Source organism: Acomys minous (genome assembly GCF_964271855.1).
Source record: "Acomys minous genome assembly, chromosome: 5".
Lineage (NCBI taxonomy): Eukaryota > Metazoa > Chordata > Mammalia > Rodentia > Muridae > Acomys > Acomys minous.
In genome coordinates, this window is record NC_140494.1 from 82,066,855 (window position 1) to 82,089,868 (window position 23,014).

The window sequence follows — 23,014 nt, forward strand, 5'->3', positions numbered from 1 at the left end:
GTGTATGTGTGTGTGTGCTTGTGTTTCCCTTTATTTGGTTTGGTACTGCTTGTGTGAGATTATTTCCTGTGTTTTCATGGATGTAGTTAATTTCTCTGGTTTGGATTTTTCCTTCTAGCATATTTTATTAGGTTATGTAGATAGATATTGTTTTAAATTGACTTTGTCTTGAATATCTAGCTTTCTGATGTGTAATTTTTAGAAGTTTTGATGGGCTGGCATCAATGGTCTCTCAGGCTCTTCTGGCTTTTACATTCTTCATTGGAAACTCAGATGTAATTCTAGTAGGTCCACCTTTATATATTACTTGGCATTTTTCTCTTGTAGCTTTTAATATTCTTTCTTTGTTCTGTATGTTTAGTGTTTTGATTATTATGTGGTGAGGGGAATCTGTTTTCTGGATCAATTTATTTGGTGTTATGTATGCTTTTCATATCTGTATAGGCATCTCCTGTAGGTTGGGAATCTTTTTCTTTTGATTTTTAAAAACATTTCTTGGACTTAGAGCCCAAGCTATTGGTGTTCTGTTCAGGAAGTTGTCTTTTGTGTCAATGAACCAAAGGCCTTTCCCCACTTTTTCTTCTAGTAGATTTAGTGTGTCTGGTTTTATGTTGAGATCTTTAATCCACTTGGACTTTAGTTTTGTGCAGGATGATGAATATGGATCTATTTGTATTTTTCTACATGTAGACATCCAGTTAGACCAGCAGCACTTGTTGAAGATGCTGTCTTTTTCCTATTGCATGGTTTTGGCTTCTTTGTTAAAAATCAAATGTCCATGGGTCTCTGGGTTTATTTCAGCATCTTCAGTTTGATTCCAGTGATTAACCAGCCTATACCTATGACAATACTATGTGACTTTTTAAATTACTGTTCCTCTACAGTACAGCTTGAGATTAGGGTTGGAGATTCCTCTTGAAGACCTTTTATTGTACAGCATTGTTTTAGCTATTCTGTTTTATGTTTCCATATGAAGTTGAGAATTGATCTTTCAAGGTCTGTAAAGATTTGTGTAGGTATTTTGATAGAGATTGCATTGACTCTGTAGATTGCTTTTGGTAAGATGGACATTTTTACTATGTTGATCCTTCTTATCCGTAAGCATGGGAGATCATTCCATCTTCTCATATCTTCTTCAGTTTCTTTCTTCAATGACTTCAAGTTTTTTTTATACAAGTCTTTCACTTGCTTGTGCCACAACCCCTACAGTGGAGTCTATGTGACAAATGTTACTGCACAGCCTGAGGCAACGACCCCTGCCCAGGGAGAGCCTCCTGAAATGGGTCTGATATTCCTGTCAGAAGTAACTGATTGTAGCACACTTTTTTTCTTCCTCATTTGTTTTGGAATATCCTGTCTTTGTTTTTTTTTTCCTAATCTACTCTCATTTCAGAACTTTTCAAACATAACTGTGTTGCTATGAAAAGTCCTTACTTGGGACTGTAGCCAAAGTTCATTCAGGCCAAGACTTTACCACCAAGTTCCGCTCTATTTGTTTTTGGTTTTCTTTTTGGGGGGGAGGGGGTAAAGAAATATATATATATATATAATCTCAACGGTTATCCTATCCCTTGTATCCTCCTATTCCCCCCTTCTCCCATTTTCCCTTACTCCCCTCCCCTATGACTGTGACTGAGGGTGACCTCCTCCCCCTTTATATGCTCATAGGGTATCAAGTCTCTTCTTTGTAGCCTGCTATCCTTCCTCTAATTGCTCCACTCGTTAAAAACAAATGTGGCTAAGGATTAATCACCAGTTAATAGTTTATATTATGACTTACAAAGAAAGTGTTTTAAAAAGCTCCAGATAATGATACTCAGATTTAAAAAAAGAGCTAAGAAAAAACTGTTTTGACACACAGATGTTTGGCATAATGAGAGAACATTGACCTTTGAAAAAGAGGGCACATGTGTACTGATACCAAGCTAATGATTTAAGAATGGTGACTAAAGATTGATGATAACGTTATTACTTTGCATCCTGTATTTGATCTGTATGAAAAAAATGTAACCACAAAAACACTGTTCATTTCAAAAAATGTCTATAAAAATCTAGCTTGCTTGCTTGCAAAATACACTCAGATTCAAACACTACCTCTACGTTTGTTTCTGTTTGTCACTCGCCTATCTTTGTCCACAGACACTTGGAAAACTCCCATTCCCAAGGACCTATACCCGCCTGAGACGGTCTTTGGCAGGTGGCACCCATTCACAGGGATCGAAGTAAGGTAAGCTTTCTCTCCTCTTTTATATACTTTTTCAGACAAAGATAAGGACCTCACCAAGAGTGCTGCAGACTCCTCAGTAAAGGAAAGGCTGAGCTAAGAAGGCGAATAGGTAAGAATCATGGAGCATTCACAGTCCAAGAACAGGGGTATGTTCCTGGTAGTATTGAGTCATATGTTAGAAGTCAGAAGTGTTAAAACCTCAAAAAAGTGTTTGGCAGAATTTTATGATTTGTTTTTGTTAAATATGAGTCCCTGGTTCCTGGAGGAAGGAAGCATAAATAGGATGATTCCTCCCTCTTAGGGATCAAACATATTATTAAAACAACTTGCATGGTAAAATGCCAATACTCTCTGCCAGGAACTAATCAGACCAATTAGAAAAACAGTGACTGTGCAAGATTACATTAAAATATGCATATATGCCCTGCCATCTGTGGTCCAGGTTATGGCCTATACTATAGCTATGCAAGTTGTGCCTATGTTCATAACTTAAACGGAGGTAACAACCAAAAAATGTCATGCTTTTCTTGTTGTCAGCAGGGCCACATTAGTCGTGACTGCATCAAAGAAAAAGCAGACCTCTAGTAATGAAATTAAGCCTCCAGGGTTGTGTCCTCCGTGAAAGAAAGGAAAGCATTGGAAACCTGAGTGTAAATCAAAAATTCACAAAGATGGTACCCCCCCCCTTACAGATGTGGAGACAAAAAATGGGATGAGGTGCAAGCCCTCAGCCCCAAAATAAAAAGAGGGCATAAAGAGGAGGAACGAAGTAACTTGAATTCTCTAGCCCCTGAATTTAAATTAAGATAACCCCAGGAAGAGCAGGGTTAGATATTGCAGTAGACAAAGATTATCTGCTTTCTGTTTATGAGGGAGTACAGTCGGTAGGGACAAGATTTAATGGGCCATTGCCTTTAAATAAAAAATAATTCAAACTATAAGAAAAGCTTGAAGTACTCTCAAGAGTAATTGACTCTGACTTCCAGGGGTAAGTAAAAATTATGATTAGGCCTTTAACAGAAACTGTACAACTATATTAAAATCGGCGTGTGGCTCAGATGCTGTTGCTTCCCTATGTCCAACTGCCTAATCCAATTTTAAAGCAAGACAGAGCCAAAGAGGGGTTTGGGTCTACTGAAGTGGTAGCCTGGACTCAGGAAATAACCAAAGACCTCTAATAACCACAAAGGTAGAAGGAAAATATTCCAGGAATATTAAACTATATACAGACAAAATTTCATGGATAAATGAGGAGCCTGCTTGGATTAATCATAGGCTCCTAACACAAGAAAAAATACAGGCATTAGAAGAACTTGTTAAGTAACAACTAGATGCAGGACCTATAGCAGAATCAAATAGTCCATGGAATACTCCCATGTTTGTTAATAAGAAAAAATGAGGGAGATGGAGGTTTATATGCGTGTTATCTTCTATATTTAATGTATATTCCTTTAAAAAATCTGAATGTAAGTCAGATGTGGTGGTACATGCCTTTAATCCCAGCTCTAGGAGACAGAGGCAGGCAGATCTTTATGAGTTCAAGGACAGCCTGGTTTACAAAGTGAGTGCAGGAGAGCCAAGGCTACAATGAGAAAGCCTGTCTTGAAAAACAAACAAACAAACAATAAACCAAGTATAGTTGATAATATTAATAAAAGAAAGAAACTACTTTTTGGAGGAAATTTTAAACAGCTTGTACTTAAATGAAATTCATTCAAGTGGAAAGAATGAGCACAGTGAAATCTGCCTTACAAATAAACAAGAATACTAAAGTTCACAAATATGGTATGTTTTAAGTGCAAAGAATAGGAAATGAAGCCTGAATTCTCCTCAAACATTCTGAGTGTTTTGAAACTCCTTCATTTAAAAACATATGGTGGGCTTACATCTTGTTTTCCATATAAATTGATTATGTTAGTTTACAAAATAATATCTTATGCCAAGCATGCTCATTTATTTCATATATTGAGAATGATATCTCAATTAAAATAATGAAGCACAATTTTGACAGATGAAGTAGAATTTTAACAAAATGTTAACTTTGCCAAAGAAAATTATTCAAAGTATTGGAATGTTATTTAAGCGTAAGTATAGACTGAACCTGCTAGACTGTGTTGATAATATATTTTGGAAATATCAAGAAACAAAAGTTTTCTAAAAATTAGTGATATATATGTATGTTAAATTATAATATAAGCATATGCCGGACCCATAGGGATTGAGGATGAAAACTGGCATCCTTTTTCCAGAAATCATGAAATAGAAAAGTCTGAATTTAAAGCAGTAAGAGAATTCTGTAATTCATTAGGTAAATATATGTGTATGGATGGAAGATTAAATATATACGTATGTACATATATGTAGATATACACACACATATGTGTGTGTGTCTCTCTCTCTCCGTGTATACAATTCACTAGAAGCAACAAGAAATGCTATGTCCCTAGCTTCTGATGCTAGAGATAAGACAAATGCTTTTACATTAAGCACTTTATCAAAGGAGATAGTTTGTCAGACCCTATGGCTTTTGATTATTTTGTGGCTATTTATTACCCATTGCAGTATACAGAATCAAAATTTCCTATGTGTTTTTCATTGTATCTCTGTTTTGTTTTGTTTTGTTTTTTTTTACTTTGAATGCCATGATTCATACTCTGCCATTGATACAGCCACTCTTAGGTACATACCAGGAAAATCCCAACCTTTTTAAAAATTTTATGTCTTTATTGCTTGACTTCTTTACTCTTCTTTTTATTTTTTAATATATTTAATTTAATTAAAATATTTTTCTCCTTTCTTCCCTCCAAGCTTTCACACATATTTCTTTTTGATCCCTTTTAAATTCAAAGCTTCTCATTATATCATTATTGCGTGAATATATATATATTTAAATATACACATATATTCCTGACTATAAACTTCTCAGTCTATATATTGTTTATTGTATGTGTTTTCAGGGTTGAACATTTGGTTAAATGATCAACTAGTATTTTCTTTCCTGGAGAAAAATAATCCTCCCACTCCCTCCATTTGTAACTTGGATGTAGTCTTTTACATAGAGTTGATGCTTTATGGGTTTTTCTCATCCAAGTTGGCATGTCTGTTCTCTTTGTTCTTGTTCAGCTCATAAATTGACAGTCTGTTTGTGAGATGTCATGCACAAAGAGCAAACTCTCAGTTCTCCTCACTCAAACACTTCTGATTCCTCCACAATGTTTCTTGGGACTTAGGTACAAAAGCGCTTAGTAGATGTGTCCACTCAGAATGGGCTGCACAAGTCTGAATTTTGATTGGTTGGGTTTTCTGTAGTGGTCTTTGTTCCAAAGAATAATTTCTTTGATATAGGATGAGGAGTACACTTATTAGAGGGTATGATGATGAATCTTTAGATGATTGTTAGGGATTATACTGGTTTAGTAAAACAGTGGTTGTCAATCCTCCTTCAATATCCATGACATCACTACACTGAATATTTTGCTAAGTTTTCAGTACCAGTCATGTTTTCCCTCTTGATAAGCAGGTTTTCATCCAATTAGAGAGCTTTTGGTTAGTGTCAAAATATACATAGTACTAATGATCCCTGTATATACAAAACTATCATACCTCAATCTATGCTGGTAATTTATGTGGTTATGGGCATCAAAGCAGGGTGAGGGTGTTGGTTTCCTCTTTCTTAAGGAGATTTATATGCCATGTTTGGGTACAATGAAAGATACTCTTCAGAAAAGATGCATTCACACCACTTCCAGCTCAAAGGACTGTTTTCAAAGTACATGCTTTCTTCTGCAACAGGGACTTGCCTTCCACATTTGGGGATAATCAAGTGCAACATCAATTATTTGTATGTTTGGAGATTCCTTTGGAAAGACTTGTCTAACAACTCAAAAGAGGCCTTCTCATGTCCGTTATTGATGATTTGATTAAGTGGCCTTTGTCTTATGGCATTGTCATTCCATAACTGAATATTTTTAAAACCTCTGTATGTATGTTTATGCACAGAACCACTTGTGTATAAATGCTCTTTTCATGTGTATACAGATTTATATTTATATATAAATATAAATAAATATTTTATGCATATATTCTTTAAAAGATAATTAACAGTATAATTCATTACAGCTCCTTAGATATTCTCACTGTTATTTTATTCACTTCCATCCTTTTTCTGTATATGCCTCTCTCCCAAATAACTAAAGAGTGTCAATTTTCTCATTTCTCCTCTCAGATTACTTGTACCCTGGTCTTTCCCTTACTCTCCTCTTACTTTCTTCTATATTTGCCTCCCTATTAGTACCTAAAAAGTCCCAACTCCTCATTTCCTGGATTAGGTTACTGCTACTTGTTATTGCCCCCTCTTATTGCCCCACAGATATCCTGTTTTGAAACTGACCCTGTTACATTTTCTGGTTTCTGGACTTAACCTAGGTATGTACTCATATCTGAAGATTTGGAAAGGAGTCAGGGGCTCCCAATAAGAAAGAACACATACATTTTGTGTCTGAGTCTGGATTTCACTGCACCAAGGACTCTGTAATAATTAAGCACCGTGCAGAGGACTAGTGTATTGAAAATAGAGGTTAAGCTAAGTGTTAATATATCATTAGAACAAGAAAGAAGAAAATTTCCAGGTAATGTAAGTATCTAAATCTTTAGCAGTCCAAAGTACCTTCTCAAGAAAAGACACACATTAGTGACTAAACACCTAGCAATGCCTTCTTTGTGCAAATAATCTTCTGTAGCAAGAACTAACTCCCACCCACATCACTTTTGAAGGTGTTATCATCATCTCTGAAGTTGTTTTAATCAAAGGGTCAGATGTTCCACTCTATTTGAAGTATGCTGGAGGGAGCCGTTATTTGACTAACCACTTACTTCATTAAAATTGAAAAGCAAAAGCAGTGTATAAAATTAAGACACCAAAGATATAACTTTGGCAAGATGTTCTTGCAAAAAATACTGAAAATGAGGCTGCAGCTAGAGTAAGAATTTAATTTTAGAAAGGTTTTGTTTGTAGTTTTTAAATTAACATGTGTTTTGCATATACAAAAGAAATTTTATACATTTCTATGAGGAAAGACCATGCGCACTGCTCAAACCCAGGCCCCCGTACTCACTGTATTCTCCCACACTGACTATTCTCTCTTATTTTTGGCATTCTGTGTTCAGGTCACTTTTACAAATCTTACCATACAAAAGCAGAAGGACTAGTTCTTTTTGTTTGGCTTGCTCTACTTTCCATAAGATTTTGCAGTGGTATTCATGTTTCACAGATGGCTTTCAAAGTACGTAACATCCTGCTGTGTTGTGTAGCAGTTTCCTCTGCACTGAAACTTCTGTATGTGGGGTTGGGGAACTGCTGAAACTGTGGAAGAAAACAAGCTTCTCATGACTGGGAATCCTGAAATTTGCAAGACTCAGAAGATCAGCCTCAGGGCTACTAAAGCAGAAAACAGACTGAAATGTCTATACTTGGGACTGTGAAGTTTCTTTCAAATCATATAGTAAGCTTGGGGTTGTGGGTTTCATGAGCATTTACCTGTGCTGGAATGTTCTTTTAGCGTTATAGATTTGTTGAGTCATCCTTGTGCCTATAAATAGCTCCTCAACTATCCATCTGTTAGTGATCACAACAGAAATTTACTGGTTCACCAAGCCTATTCAAAAGTAACTTTTATTATGGGTGTCTTATCGGGCATGAGTGTGTGTGTGTGTGTGTGTGTGTGTGTGTGTGTGTGTGTGTGTGTCTGTGTGTCTGTGTTCTGCAATTCTCCAGTATCCAGAAAAGTTTCTTATCAAGTACATTGTGTTCACATATCATATTTCCCATTATCAATCATACATTGGCAACATTTTGTTCCATTCTTAGGGACTGTCATTGCCCATTGATATACATGTGCAGGTATCATTTTTGTGCTCATTTACATTTTCTGTTAATATTGTTACTGTTATTAATATTGAATTAAGATCTACATTGTCCACAATTTTTGGTATAGGAGGAGATTTGGTAAACTGCATACACTGTGCTGTCACATACCTCATATTTAAGACAAAACTACAAACGTTTGATTAAAGGAGGCAGGAATTTGTCAAAAAGATATATTAGGTGTGAATTATTATTAATAACACTGATAAACTAAAGCATATTTTAAGTAAAATATCTGTGTATCTTCTGTTTACAATGAGGTACATGCAAAACAAGACTCACACAAAAAATTTTCTGGAGCATTTCATACATGAAATAAACTTGTTGAATTTTGATGCTGATGCTTGAATATACTAACTTCTAATGTATTAATAAGTAAATTATTTTATTTTATACACATATAAAATTCTAAAAACATACATAATAGGAAATCCGTTATAAAAATTACCAGTATGTATTTTCACCAAAGGAGAAAACTTTATGTGCCTTAGGACTGTAGCTCAGAAAGATTTAGTAGCACTGAAGTAAAATTCAGGTGGAGCCTAGAATTTATTTCTAGAGATTGTCACAATACATAACCAGCTAGTGGGTTTGGATAAACATCCAGGTTTAAGTTGTCAATACAAATATAATGGATTTGTGCATAAGAGTACGTTCACCCATTCATCTTGAAGAATTCCTAGGAGGTTTCAAAGAACCTAGCAAGTCCTACATCCACTCATGGGAATCCAGATAGGGAGGGGGGAATTACTGCATTCATTCTAAACTGCTGTTTTTTTCAAGGCCATGTATGCTCAGACATGTCACCCAGGCACTTTTTTAAAAGGTACATGCTTCACTAATGTCCTGGAGGAGTTCTTTGGATTTAATAAAAGAGCCTTGGTTTTGTAAATGAGTCAGGGCAAAGAAACCTGGAATGGTAGATTGACTTGAATTTCAAAATAAAATAATTTTTTCATTGAGTTAAAAATTATTTACCAAATATCACAGATCTAAAATCATAGATAATGCGCACATGCACATGCAAGTGCACGTGCACGCACACACACACACACACACACACACACACACACACACACGGACCTTGCCAGACATTATGTAACCTGCTCATTTAGAAACATTGGCAAAATAAATAAATAAAACTTAGTCATTCTGAATCCCTTGAAATCCAGCCACTGTGACTTAACTCTACCAAGTAAATCCACATCCAGAGAGGAAAACTTGTTATATAAGGGAAGCTATTCTACCAATGAGTTTTCTCAAAGCTTCCTTCATGTCTCTGTTCCTCAGGCTGTAGATAAATGGGTTCAGCATCTGAGCAACTATAGAATACATCACTGAAGCCACTGCTGTCTTCCTGGGTGATTCAGTAACTACAGAGCTAATGTACATTCCTAAACCTGTCTTATAAAACAATGAAACTACTGACAGGTGAAACTTACAGGTGGAAAAGGCTTTATACCTTCCTTGCCCTGATGGAATTTTCAAAACAGAGGAGACAATTTCATTATAAGATAGAAAAATTCCGAGGAAAAGAATTCCACCAAACATTAAATCTGCAATATAAATCAATATATCATTGATTTATATTCAGAGTGTCTGAACAGGCAAGCTTTATGATCTAAGCAAGTTCACAGAAGAAATGGGAGATTTCCAGGTCTGTGCAGAAAGTCAGCTTCAGCACCATGAGACTGAGCAGTAGTGCATTGACAACACTAATGACGAGAGAAACCAGAATAAGTAGATTACAGAAGTGTGAGTTCATTATGACTGTGTACCGCAGAGGATGACAAATGGCCACATAGCGGTCATAGGCCATCGCTGCCAGCAATTTTCTTTTTTTTCTCTATTCATTTTTAAAAATTTATTTATTTATTAAATCATTCATATTACATCTCAATTGTTATCCCATCTTTTCTATCCTCCCATTCCTCCCTCCCTCCCACTTTTACCCTATTCCCCTCCTCTATGACTGTGACTGAGGGGGATATAGGGTATAAAGTCTTTTCTTGGTAGCCTGCTGTCCTTCCTCTGAAGCCACCGGGCCTCCGCATCAAGGGGACATGGTCAAATATGGGGCAGTAAACAATTTACTATTCCAGAAAAAAGCAAGACAAAGCAGGCCTGAATGAGGCAGCCTGTGTAAGTTATTCTCTGATCCTGTGTTTGGATGTTCAAGAGCATCTTTGGGACCGTGGTTGAGCTTATACAAATGTCAGCCAAGGATAAGTTGGATAGAAAAATGTACATGGGGGTATGGAAATGGGAATCTGAACTGATGGTCAGGGTGATGGGTATGTTCCCAATAAACGTGACCAGGTACATAAACAGGAACAGTCCAAAGAGAATGGGCTGCAATTCTGGATCATCTGCAAGTCCCAAGAGCAGGAATTCTATTGCATGTGTTTGATCTGTGGATTCCATGTTGTGTAGGAGACTTGTGGGAAAAAAACAGGCATTAAGACATAAAAAAGTTTACCAAGGGTACCTCACTATAGAAAAATGTTCACTTTGAAATAATTCTCAATCTTGATTTCCCTCTTCACTTTCTTGTCATATCATTTATTTTGTTTTTTTCTGCTCTCTTTTTGTTATATTAAATTTGTTGAATGTTTTATTTTTCCCCTCATTTAAACACTAGATAGTAATTATGTAAAACATATTTATGACAGAAAAATTTCCAAATTCTAAATCCAGCCCCTCAAATCAAATAAAATGACTCATAACATAGGAGTAAATAAATAGAACTAATATCAATAATGTTTCAAGTTAGATGTATATTATTTTAATTTTTGTGTCATTACTTGCTTTGTGTATGCAAAATATGAAATTATTATATAAAAAGATTTGTGTTTTAATATGCAGGACTGTGACTCATCATCAGTCTTTATGGGAGCATTGCAAGAATCTTAAAAAACAGAGCTTTATATATGAGGCATTTATCATAATTTTATAATTTGTTAATGACATGAAAATTACATACTACCTTCCAGTTTCATAATATGAAGGAAATAATGTTTGGAAAATGAAATAATGATAGAGAATCCTTGAATATATAACTTCATTTTCAAGGTAAGACACATGGACTAAAATTTTACTTTAGAATCTTGTATGTATAGAAGACAAAAAAGTAAACATCTCTGTGTAGCTGAACAGTGTTAACATTCTCACATACATGCAACAAAATAGCTAGCAATTAAAGTAATTTGGATATATAGTTAGCGACAAGAATTAATAAGTTCATGATTGATAAGATGGCTTAGCAGGAATAGGTGCTTTATATAAAGCTTGACATCCAGGGTTTGAACCCTGAGACCCACATGGTATAAGAAGAGAACCAACATCCAAAAGGTGCTTTCTAACCTCCACATGTACACCATGGCAAACACATACCCACATTCATACACAGACATGCAAACAAACACACAAACACATACACACTCACAAACATAAATAAAAATTGTAATTAAAAAATAACAAAACTGACTAGAGAAAAACAATTTCCTAAATGTAGTTTGAGACAATTTTAATAACCATTAGGATATAGCAATTTGATATCAACATGTGTTACATGGCATGTATCGTGAGTAAATATTTGACCATCTATCATTAATTAATAAATTAAAATTTATTACTACATGTATGACAAGAAATAAAACAATGTACATGTATTGTTTTAATTATATGAAAAATATTCATGTTCCAAGTAGAATCTTGAAACTGAATTTAATACTCCTTATACTTTTGAGGCTTTAATATATTTATATTAAATATATCAATACATATAAATATATGTGCATATATATGGGAACATAAGGCATATTTATAGAGGACTACATAAAGCTCTTTAATGATAAACTGCTATAATTATTTGCTCGTACATTGTGATATTCTACATTGTGTATTTTAAATAGTTATAGACTGATATAAAAATATAAATAAGATCATTATTTCAGAATCAGCTTTGATTTTCTCATCGATGTCAAAACACACCAAAAATGCAAAAACAGATCTTTTCTGCCAATGGATACAATAACACTGCAAGTCACATATTAGAATATATTACATATAGGATACTGAAAGTTTTGCTTTGTTCAGTACAATATAGAAAATGATGGGAAATTCTACAATACTCTTTAAAACTAAGAAATGGTTGACTTCTGTTCAAACTGGTTTTAGTGGTCATGTATGATACATGAGCAGAGTGTAGATTTCTCAAATAAATGAATGTAGGTGAACATAAGCAGGGATTCTTTCTGGTTACCTGGATACTAGAACTAAGGAATAACATACAGCTCTTCCTGGAATCACAATCAGAATCAGATGCTGTTCTTTCTGCAAACACAGCTTCAATAGATAACTTTTGCTTCCTAGGCAGTATCACTATTCCTGAGGCTACTGTCAGTATTGTACCAACTTAATTGTCACAGACAGTTAAGTTATGATTACAGGTTAAATATATGCATTGGTAATGGCCCACTGGGCTTTGGTTTCTGAAAGTCCTAATTAAGTGGAGTCCATTTGGCTCTCAGGTGGCAACAGAACAGAAGGAATCCTTAAGGAAATAACAACCTGAAGAGGAAGTTTTCTTTGCTGATTATGTCACAAAAGTAGGGTAAATATAAGATATAATCTATCCTATACAGTTTTTAAACATATTCATAAAAAGTATCTTGCATACATCAGCATATCTTGGTCCTTTCTGTAAAGGATTGATTATTGTAATACCATATTTAAGACTAGAAGTCCGGAGAGAGGAAGCGGCAGGAAGATAATGTAATTATAATTTCAAAATATAAATAAAATAATTAAAATATTTTAAGTATTTGTCTTACTAATATAAGGGTTAGAAAATATATTAACTATACAAATAAGAAGGGATAATATATTCAAACAATATAAATAGATTTTGGCAAATAGATAGGCCATCTATGTTACACTGAACAACTTAAAAAGTATTATGAGTAATCAAATAAAAATGGCAACATTATTCTTAATATCTGGCTTACCAGTGATTACTGAGCATAAAAATTACATAAAATTTATAGTTTATACTAGTACTGTACCCTTCAATATTCCTAAATTATAAAATACATATACTACCATGTTATAAAATGGTCATATAGAAAAGATATATATTACATAATATATATGTATACATTCATATATATATGTATATATATATATATATATATATATATATATATATATAATAAACAACACCATATATAATGATTCTAAATTCACAAGTAGCACTTTTGCCAAGAAAGAAGGTAGGGCAATTTGTAGATTTTTACTTCTCACTCCATTCCTCCAAATCTAATTCCCTAGTCTCAAACTCAGCCCTGAACAAAACACATGTGGCATCTTCCCCCATGGGTATTTCAGTTCTGCTTGATCCAACAGATCTACCTCTCACAAACTCCCTTTCCCCCTCATTGCTTTATCCCACATATAACTCCAGGAGGCATTTCCTGAGAGCCCATGAGCCCCACTGGACAGGGAGGCAGGTAGGTTAATTTCACATCCTGAGCTCTCTCTCTGCTCTGCAAATAATCCCACACTCTCATTTCCAGCTCTGCAGCAGAGCATATATGGCACCCTCCCTTCCATCTTGAACGAATCTCCAGTTTATCTCACAGATCTTCTTCTCCAAACTTTTTTCTCTCAGCTCATGATTTTGTCCCAACTCCCAAACTCCAGCAGCCGCACACAGGAACCTGGGAACACACAGACCACCATGGGCAGGGAAACAGATAGTCTAACTGTGGATCTTACCTCTTCCTCCATTCATTGAAGTCCAATTCCCCAGTCTCACCTCTAACTCTGTAGCAGACATTTTCTGTGCCCTTTCCTCACTCTCTGCACCCGATTTTGAAGGGATTAAGCAGATCCTGGTGGACAAGCATGCTTTCCTCACTCTTGTGAAGCCATTCCATAATCCTCATCCCATAACCATTTGAAAATCTCTGGTACCAATACTCATAAACATTACTGAGAACCCCATCGCCAACACTTATCAGGACTCCTGATAATTTTTCTATAGGCAACACACATCCACCACTCTCTTCTCATAACCACAGAGAAAACAAAAAGCAAGAAACAAAATGCACACCACCTCCAAAACCCCAGATATCAACACCTAGAATTCCAATTTTCCCAATCCCAGATGCGTTAGACTCTAGCAGAAAAACGTAATCAGTGATGGCTAGGATAATGTCCCCAATAAAGCCCAGCAACACTACCACATCAGGACATAAATATACCAACATCATGGAAGCAAAAAATAAAAGTCCCTTAAAAGCCTTTATGTACAGGGTAGAAGTCATTAAGAAGGAAATGAATGAATCCCTTAAAGAAATTCATGGAAGCACAAACAGTAGAAGGAAATTAACTAACAGTAAAGACCTAAAAGTGGAAGTGGAATAAAGAAAATCCAAACTGATGGAGATCCCTAAATTAAAAATTTAGAAACTCAAACAAGAAACACAGAGGCATGCTTTACAAACAGAATAAAATAAGAAGGAAGAAAAACATCAGACATTGAAGAAATGATAGAAGAAATGGATTCAACAGTCAAAAAATATTATGTCTAGAAAACATTTATAACAAAATACACAGGAAACCTGGGACAGTATTTAAAGACCAAATCTAAGAATAATAAGAATATTATTCTGTGTCAAAGGCACAGAAAATATTATCCACAAAATCATAAAAGAAAATTTCCTAAAGAACATAATGCCCATCATGGTATACAAATCATACATGTCATCAAATAAACTTTACTAGAAAAGAAAGTTCCTTCAGTACATAATAATCAAAAGAGAAAATGTACAGAACAGAAATAAATATTAAAAATTGCGAGAGAAAAAGACCAAGTAACATATAGATGCAGACCATTTAAAATTTTATTTGACTTTTTAATGGAGATTCTTTTTTTTTTTTTTTTTTTTTTTTTTTTTTTTCTTCTTGGTGATTTATTTTATTTTTTTCTTTTTAATACATTTTTATTAATTTATACATATTACATCTCAGTTGTTAGCCCATCCCATGTATCCTCCCATCCCTCCCTTCCTCCCACTTCCCCCCCCTACTCCCCTCCCCTATGTCTGTGTCTGAGGGGGATCTCCTCCCCCTGAATATGCTCATACTGTATCAAGTCTCTCCTTGGTGACCTATTATCTTTCCTCTGAGTGCCACCAGGCATCTCCATCCAAGGGACATGATCAAATATGGGGCACCAGAGTTTGTGTGAGAGTTAGATCTTCTTCTCCACTCAACAGTGGAGAATGTCCATCGGCTAGTCCGGGTAGGGGTTCAAGGTTTTTACTGCCTATTTTTTCCTTGGCTGTTGCCACAGTTTGCGGAGGACCCCAGGGCCCAGACTCGCCTGTAGTTTTCCAGGACCCACTGGATCCTTCCATTTCCTCTTTCTCCCAGGCTTCTCACACCTAAAGTTTCAATAGGATGTCCTCCCCTCTTACCCATTATTCTGGTAGGTACAGTTTTTCATGGGGACGTACACCTTGGGCTAGTGTCTCGATATAAGTGAGTATATACCATTTAGCTCTTTTTGCTTCTGTGTGAACTCACTCATTATGACAATTTCTAGTTCAATCCATTTGTCCACAAATTTTGGAAATTCCTTGTTTTTAATAGCTGAGTAGTATTCCATAGTGTAAATGTACCACAGTTTCTTCATCCATTCTTCTGTTGAGGGACACGTAGGTTGTTTCCAAGTTCTGGCTATTATGAATAAGGCAGCTATGAACATGGTTGAGCATATGTCCCTGTTGTGTGGTAGTACATCCTCTGGGTATATTCCAAGGAGTGGAATGGCTGGGTCTTGAGGAAGCCCTATTCCCATTTTTCTGAGAAAGCACCAGATAGCTTTCCAAAGTGGTTGTACTAGTTTGCATTCCCACCAGCAATGCAGGAGTGTTCCTCTTTCTCCACACCCTCGCCAGCATGAGGTGTCAGTTGAGTTATTGATCTTAGCCATTCTGATGGGTGTAAGATGGAATCTCAGTGTCGTTTTGATTTGCATTTCTCTGATGACTAAGGAGGTCAAGCATTTCTTTAAGTGTTTCTCAGCCATTTGATATTCCTCTGTTGAGAATTCTCTGTTTAGCTCTGCGCCCCATTTCTCTATTGGGTTATTTGGTTTGGTGGTGTTTAATTTCTTAAGTTCTTTATATATTTTGGATATTAGACCTTTGTCAGATGAAGAGTCGGTGATGATCTTTTCCCAGTCTGTAGGCTGTCGCTTTGTTCTCTTGACAGTGTCACCAGCCTTACAGAAGCTTCTCAGCCTCATGAGGTCCCATTTATTAATTGTTGATGTTAAGGCCTGGGCTGTTGGTGTTCTGTTCAGGAAGTTGTCTCCTGTGCCTATGAGTTCCAGACTCTTCCCCACTTTTTCCTCTAACTGGGTTAATGTCTGTGGTTTTAAGTTGAGGTCTTTAATCCACTTGGACTTGAGTTTTGTGCATGGTGACAAATAGGGGTCTAATTGCATTTTTCTACATGTAGACATCCAGTTAGACCAGCACCATTTGTTGAAGATGCTGTCGTTTTTCCATTGAATGGATTTGGCTTCTTTGTCGAAAATCAGGTGAGCAAATGTGTGTGGATTCATCTCTGGGTCTTCAGTTCGATTCCATTGATCCACTAGCCTATTGCTGTGCCAGTACCATGCTGTTTTAATTACTGTTGCTCTATAGTACAACTTGAGATCAGGTATGGAGATTCCTCCAGCGGATCTTTTATTGTAAAGGATTGTTTTTGCTATTCTGGGCTTTTTGTTTCTCCATATGAAGTTGAGAATTGTTCTTTCAATATCTTCAAAATATTTAGTAGGTATTCTGATAGGGATTGCATTGAATCTGTAAATTGCTTTTGGTAAGATGGCCATTTTTACTATGTTGATTCTTCCAATCCACGAACATGGTAGATCCCGCCATCTTCTGATGTCATTTTCAATCTCTTTCTTCAGAGGTTTAAAGTTTTTTTCAAATAAATCCTTCACTTGCTTGGTTAGGGTTATTCCTAGATATTTTATATTGCTAGTGGCTATCGTGAAGGGAGTAATTTTTCTAATTTCTTCCTCTGCCTGTTTGTCATTTGTATATAGGAAAGCTACTGACTTTTTTGAGTTTATTTTGTATCCTGCCAATTTGCTGAAGGTGTTTATCAGCTGTAGGAGTTCTCTGGTGGAATTTTGGGGGTCACTTATATACACTATCATATCATCTGCAAATAGGGATAATTTTACTTCTTCCTTTCCCATTTGGATCCCCTTGATCTCCTTTTGATGTCTTATTGCTCTGGCTAGAACTTCAAGAACTATATTAAAGAGGTATGGGGAAAGTGGGCAGCCTTGTCTGGTCCCTGATTTTAGAGGGATTTCCTTGAGTATCTCTCCATTTAATTTAATGTTGGCTATTGGTTTGCTATATATAGCCTTTATTGTGTTTAGAAAAGTGCCTTGTATTCCCGATCTCTCCAGAACTTTAAACATAAATGGGTGTTGGATTTTGTCAAATGCTTTTTCTGCATCTAAAGAGATGATCATATGGTTTTTCTCTTTCAGTTTGTTTATATGGTGGATTACATTGATGGATTTCCGTATGTTAAACCATCCCTGCATTCCTGGAATGAAGCCTACCTGGTCATGGTGAATGATGTCTTTGATATGCTGTTGTATTCGCTTTGCGAGTATTTTGTTGAGTATTTTTGCATCGATGTTCATAAGAGAAATTGGTCTGAAATTCTCTTTTTTTGTTGGGTCTTTGTGGGGTTTAGGTATCAATGTGACTGTGGCCTCATAAAAGGAGTTTGGTAATATTCCATCCATTTCTATCTTTCGGAATAGCTTGAATAGTATCGGTATTAGCTCCTCTTTGAAGGACTGGTAGAATTCTGCGCTGAAACCATCTGGCCCTGGGCTTTTTTTGGTTGGAAGACTATCAATGGTTGCTTCTATTTCTATAGGCGAAATAGGGCTATTTAATTTGTTTATCTGGTCTTGGTTCAATTTTGGTAAATGGAATCGGTCGAGAAATTTGTCCATTTCCCTTAAATTTTCAAATTTTGTGGCATAAATGTCTTTGAAGTAGGTCCTTACGATTCTTTGTATTTCTTCAGTGTCTGTTGTTATGTCTCCCTTTTCATTTCTGATTTTGTTAATTTGGATAGCTTTTCTTTGTCTTTTAGTTAGATTGGCTAACGGTTTGTCTATCTTGTTAATTTTCTCAAAGAACCAGCTCTTGGTTTTGTTGATTCTTTGGATTGTTGTCTTTGTTTCTAATTTATTGATTTCAGCCCTGAGTTTGATTATTTCCAGGCGTCTACTCCTCTTGGGTGTTTCTGCTTCTTTTTTTTCTAGGGCTTCCAGATGTGTTGTTAGGTTGTTTATGTGGGATGACTCCATTTTCTTTTTAAAGGCACTTAGTGCTATGAATTTTCCTCTTAGCACTGCTTTCAAGGTGTCCCACAAATTTGGGTATGTTGTTCCATCATTTTCATTGAATTTCAGGAAGTCTTTTATTTCTTCCCTTATTTCTTCCGTGACCCATGTGTCATTAAGTAGAAAGTTGTTTAGTTTCCACGTGTTGGTATGCTTTTTGTTATTTCTATTGTTGTTGAAGTCCAGCCTTAGACCATGGTGATCTGATAAGATACAAGGTATTATTTCAATCTTCTTGTATCTGTTGAGGTTTGCTTCGTGACCAACTATGTGATCAATTTTAGAGAACGTTCCATGGGGTGCTGAGAAAAAGGTATACTCCTTTGCGTTTGGGTGGAAAGTTCTGTAGATATCTGTTAGATCCATTTGATTCATGACATTGGTTAATGAAGTTATTTCCCGGCTTAGTTTTGAAATCAAAGTCCTATCCTTGAGTGAAAGTGGGGTGTTGAAATCTCCCACTATTAATGTGTGGGTATCGATGAATGGGGCAAGCTTTGTTAATAACTCTTTTACAAATGTCGGAGCCCTTGTATTCGGAGCATAGATGTTCAAAATCGTGATGTTTTCCTGGTTGACTTTACCTTTGACAAGTATGAAGTGACCATCCTTGTCTCTTTTGACTAATTTTGGTTGAAAGTCTATTTTATTAGATATTAGAATAGCTACCCCAGCTTGTTTCTTGTGACCATTTGCTTGGAATATTTTTCCCCAACCTTTCACTCTGAGGCAATGTCTGTCCTTGTGGTTGAGATGTGTTTCTTGAATGCAGAAGAATGTTGGGTCGTGTTTATGCATCCACTCTGTTAGTCTGTGTCTTTTTATTGGAGAGTTGAGACCATTAATGTTGAGAGATATTAATGACCAGTGATTGGTAAGTCCCTTCATTTTTGGTATTTATAACAATCGGGTTTTTGTGAAGTTGTGATTTTGCAATGGTGTAGTTATTTATTTCTTATGTATTTTTGGTTGTAGTTTGACCGGTTGGGGTGGAGTTTTCCTTCTAGTAACTTCTGTAAAGCCGGATTTGTTGCTAGGTATTGTGTGAATTTGTTTTTGTCATGGAATATCTTGTCTTCACCTCCAATGGTTATTGATAATTTTGCTGGATATAGTAGTCTTGCCTGGTATCTGTGTTCTCTTAGCGTTTGCAGAACCTCTGTCCAGGCCCTTCTGGCTTTCATGGTCTCTGCTGAGAAGTCAGGAGTGATTCTGATAGGTTTGCCTTCATATGTTACTCGTCCTTTTTCTCTTGCCGCTTTTAATATTTTTTCCTTGTTCTGTATATTTTGTGTTGTTATTATTATGTGGCGGGAAGATTTTCTTTTTGGGTCTATTCTATTTGGTGTTCTGTAGGCCTCTTGTATGTTCGTATGCATCTCCTTCTTCAAATTGGGGAAATTTTCTTCTATTATTCGGTTAAAGATATTTTCTGGGCTGTGGAGTCGGTTACCTTCTCTTTCCTCTATCCCTATTATTCTCAAGTTTCGTCTTTTCATGTTGTCTTTTATTTCATGAACGCTTTGTGTCAGGAACTTTTCAGATTTAGCATTATCCTGGATGATTGTTTCCAATTGTGCGATTGTATCTTCAAGTCCTGATATTCGTTCTTCCATTTCTTGCAATCTGTTAGATAAGGCCACCTCTGAGATGTTTGCTTTCTTTTCTGATGCTTCTCGATCGCGTTTTTCTTCCGTGCGTTCTTTTATTATTTCTTCCATTTTTATCTTCAGGTCTTGAACTGTTTTAATAATTTCCTTCATCTGGTTATTTGTGTTTTTCTGAAATTCTTCAAATGCCTCTTTATATGACTCTTTTAAGTCATCAGCCCTCTTGTTTGCTTCCTCCTGCATTTGTTTACAAAATTTATTTGATTCTTCCAATATCATCTTACTTACTAAGGATTTGAGGTGGTTTTCATGTATATCCATTGATGTTGGGTTCTCCAGGTTGTTTTCATTAGGATTGCTGGGATCTGGAGATGCCATCCTGTTTTGGTTTTTGTTAGCATTCTATCGTTGTCCCTTTGTCATTTTGGTGAATCTGTGGGGAACAGGGAGTACTTCCCTGGACCAGGCTGGTGAATCAGATTCTACTCCTGTAGATTTTTCTCAACACCTTAGGCTCCAGGCTGAGTCCCGCGAAGTAGGTTTCTGTTTGGGCCTTTTCCCCTTACTGCTGTATCTCAAGTCAGCAGTATTGGGATCTAGAGTAAGGTCAGCACACAAGCTCTCTGGTTGTGTAGGTTGATCCCAGCTGTCTGTCTTTCCTGTTGCTTTGTAGCCAAGACCCCAGGTGGATCAGATCTTCTGGGTTGTAGCTGTCTTAGGAGCGTTCAGCCTTTCCCATGAATTTGGGAGTTCTTGCTGGGTCTGCAGGAGCTGACACAGCTAGGATCTGCCTGTTGGAGATTACAGGATCTGTGCCTGTAACCATACGGTTTCAGGCCACTGGGAGTATCTGAGGAGGTAGCAGTTTCCATGCCCCTGTATGCCAGGCCACTCCCAGCTTGCTATAAATTAGCGGTTATACCCTGCACATATGAGCCTCAGCTCCCTATATTGTGGGATACAGCTAGGGAGAGCCCAGTCAGAGCCAGCAGTTCGTCCCCGTGGCTGGGGACAAAAGCAGGTTAGACCGCTCCCAGACGCTTTAAGGCAGCAGTTATTCCCTGCCAGCAAGGCCCACAGCTCCGGATAAAGTGGGCGGTCCTAACGAGGGCGCGCAAGAATGACCCCTGCTAGGTCTATTGTTCAGGTAGAGCCCAGTCAGAGCCAGCAGCTCGTCCCCGTGGCTGGGGACAAAAGCAGGTTAGACCGCTCCCAGACGCTTTAAGGCAGCAGTTATTCCCTGCCAGCAAGGCCCACAGCTCCGGATAAAGTGGGCGGTCCTAACGAGGGCGCGCAAGAATGACCCCTGCTAGGTCTATTGTTCAGGTAGAGCCCAGTCAGAGCCAGCAGCTCGTCCCCTTGGCTGGCGACAAATCTCCTGTATTTTCCCTTTCTGCTAGAGAAAGGCAGCGTGCGTCACCTTAGGGCAGCAGTTATTCCCTGCCAGTAAGACCCACAGCTCCCGATAACCTGGGTGGATCTGTCGCGGGCCCACAAAGATGGGCCCAGTTAGTTCAGTTGTTTGGGGATTGCCGGCAGTCGGGCCACGCAGCTGGCGCCAAAGGCAGTTCAGACCACTGGCGTGAATCTCCTGCCGGAGTACTGCCAGTTCCCTTTAGGGCAGTAGTTAGTCCCTGCAAGCGTGACCCTCGGCTCCCTATAACGTGGGCGGACCCACTGGGCTGTGGGAGCAGACCACGCCGGTTGCTAACTGCCCCAGTTTGCAGGGTCCAAACCTTTGTGTCTGGCTTCAGCTTGAGCGCAGGACGCGGACGCGGTCCCCAGATCTAGTTGGTTTTGGTGAGACTCGCCACCTGTGTTTCCACCCGGGTTAGGCAGGTGCCGTCCGCAGTTCGGCGCGGTGTGGATGTACAGGATCAATGGTAGTTTCACCCTATTCGCTGAGACTCCTCAGGCTTGGGGCTCCGGAAAATCTCCTCCCCAAATGGCGAATTTGGGTTTTTTGTGCTGGCTACAGCTTGATTGTGGATTCCTTTTCAGAGTTTGGGGAGTGCGTTTAGCCCTCGGGGCTGTCGCTTGTCCCGGGGTTGGACCCCCTGGTGGTCTGCGGAGTTTGGGGCCCCACTCACCTACAGTTCTCAAAATCCAGCAGTCTGTGGTTCCATTCAAGTCCCTGGTCTCCTCAGAGAAGATCAGCTATGGTGCCTACTGGTCGGCGCCATCTTGGAATTCCAGTCTTTAATGGAGATTCTAAAAGGCAGAAATGCCTGGACATTCTGTAGATTATAAAAGACAAGAAACGCTAACCCAGACAGAGTGCTTTACCCAACAAAATATCCATTCACCACAAATAGAGAAAATAAGATATCCCATGGTGAAACCCAATTGAAGCAATGCTTATCTACAAATTCATCGCTACAAAAGGTGCTGAAAGGAAAACCCCAAAGTAAAGAAGTAAAATTACAAAATAAATAATCCCAGACTAACAAAGTCAAAAGAAGGAGAGCAAACACCTCTGCCCTCCACACAAAAAATAAACAAACAACAAGGTAACAGTCATCAACACTCATTGCTCTCTGGTATCTTGCATTATCAGTGGCATCAATTCTCCGAAAAAGAGTCAGAGACTAACAGAATGGCTCCACAAACAGGATGCATACTTCCCCTTCATACAAGAAACAAAATTTAGAGGCAAGAATAGGTATCGCCTCAGTGTAAAGGGGTGTAAAAAGATATTTCAAGACAATGAGCCCAAGAAACATTGGTGTCACAATTTTAACATCTGAAAAAACAGACATCTAACAAAAGGAAATAAGAAGAGATAG

At 37.4% G+C, this 23,014-nt stretch overlaps 1 pseudogene across 1 annotated transcript; it reads right to left on the reverse strand.

The window, feature by feature from the left end:
* Positions 1–9,374: 9,374 nt before the first annotated feature.
* LOC311598395 (olfactory receptor 7G2-like) lies at positions 9,375–10,574 on the reverse strand (annotated as a pseudogene). The gene is made up of 2 exons: positions 10,245–10,574; positions 9,375–9,990 (listed from the first exon to the last, which is right to left on the reverse strand). The product of its transcript is annotated as an olfactory receptor 7G2-like (transcript).
* Between the last annotated feature and the right edge of the window lie 12,440 nt (positions 10,575–23,014).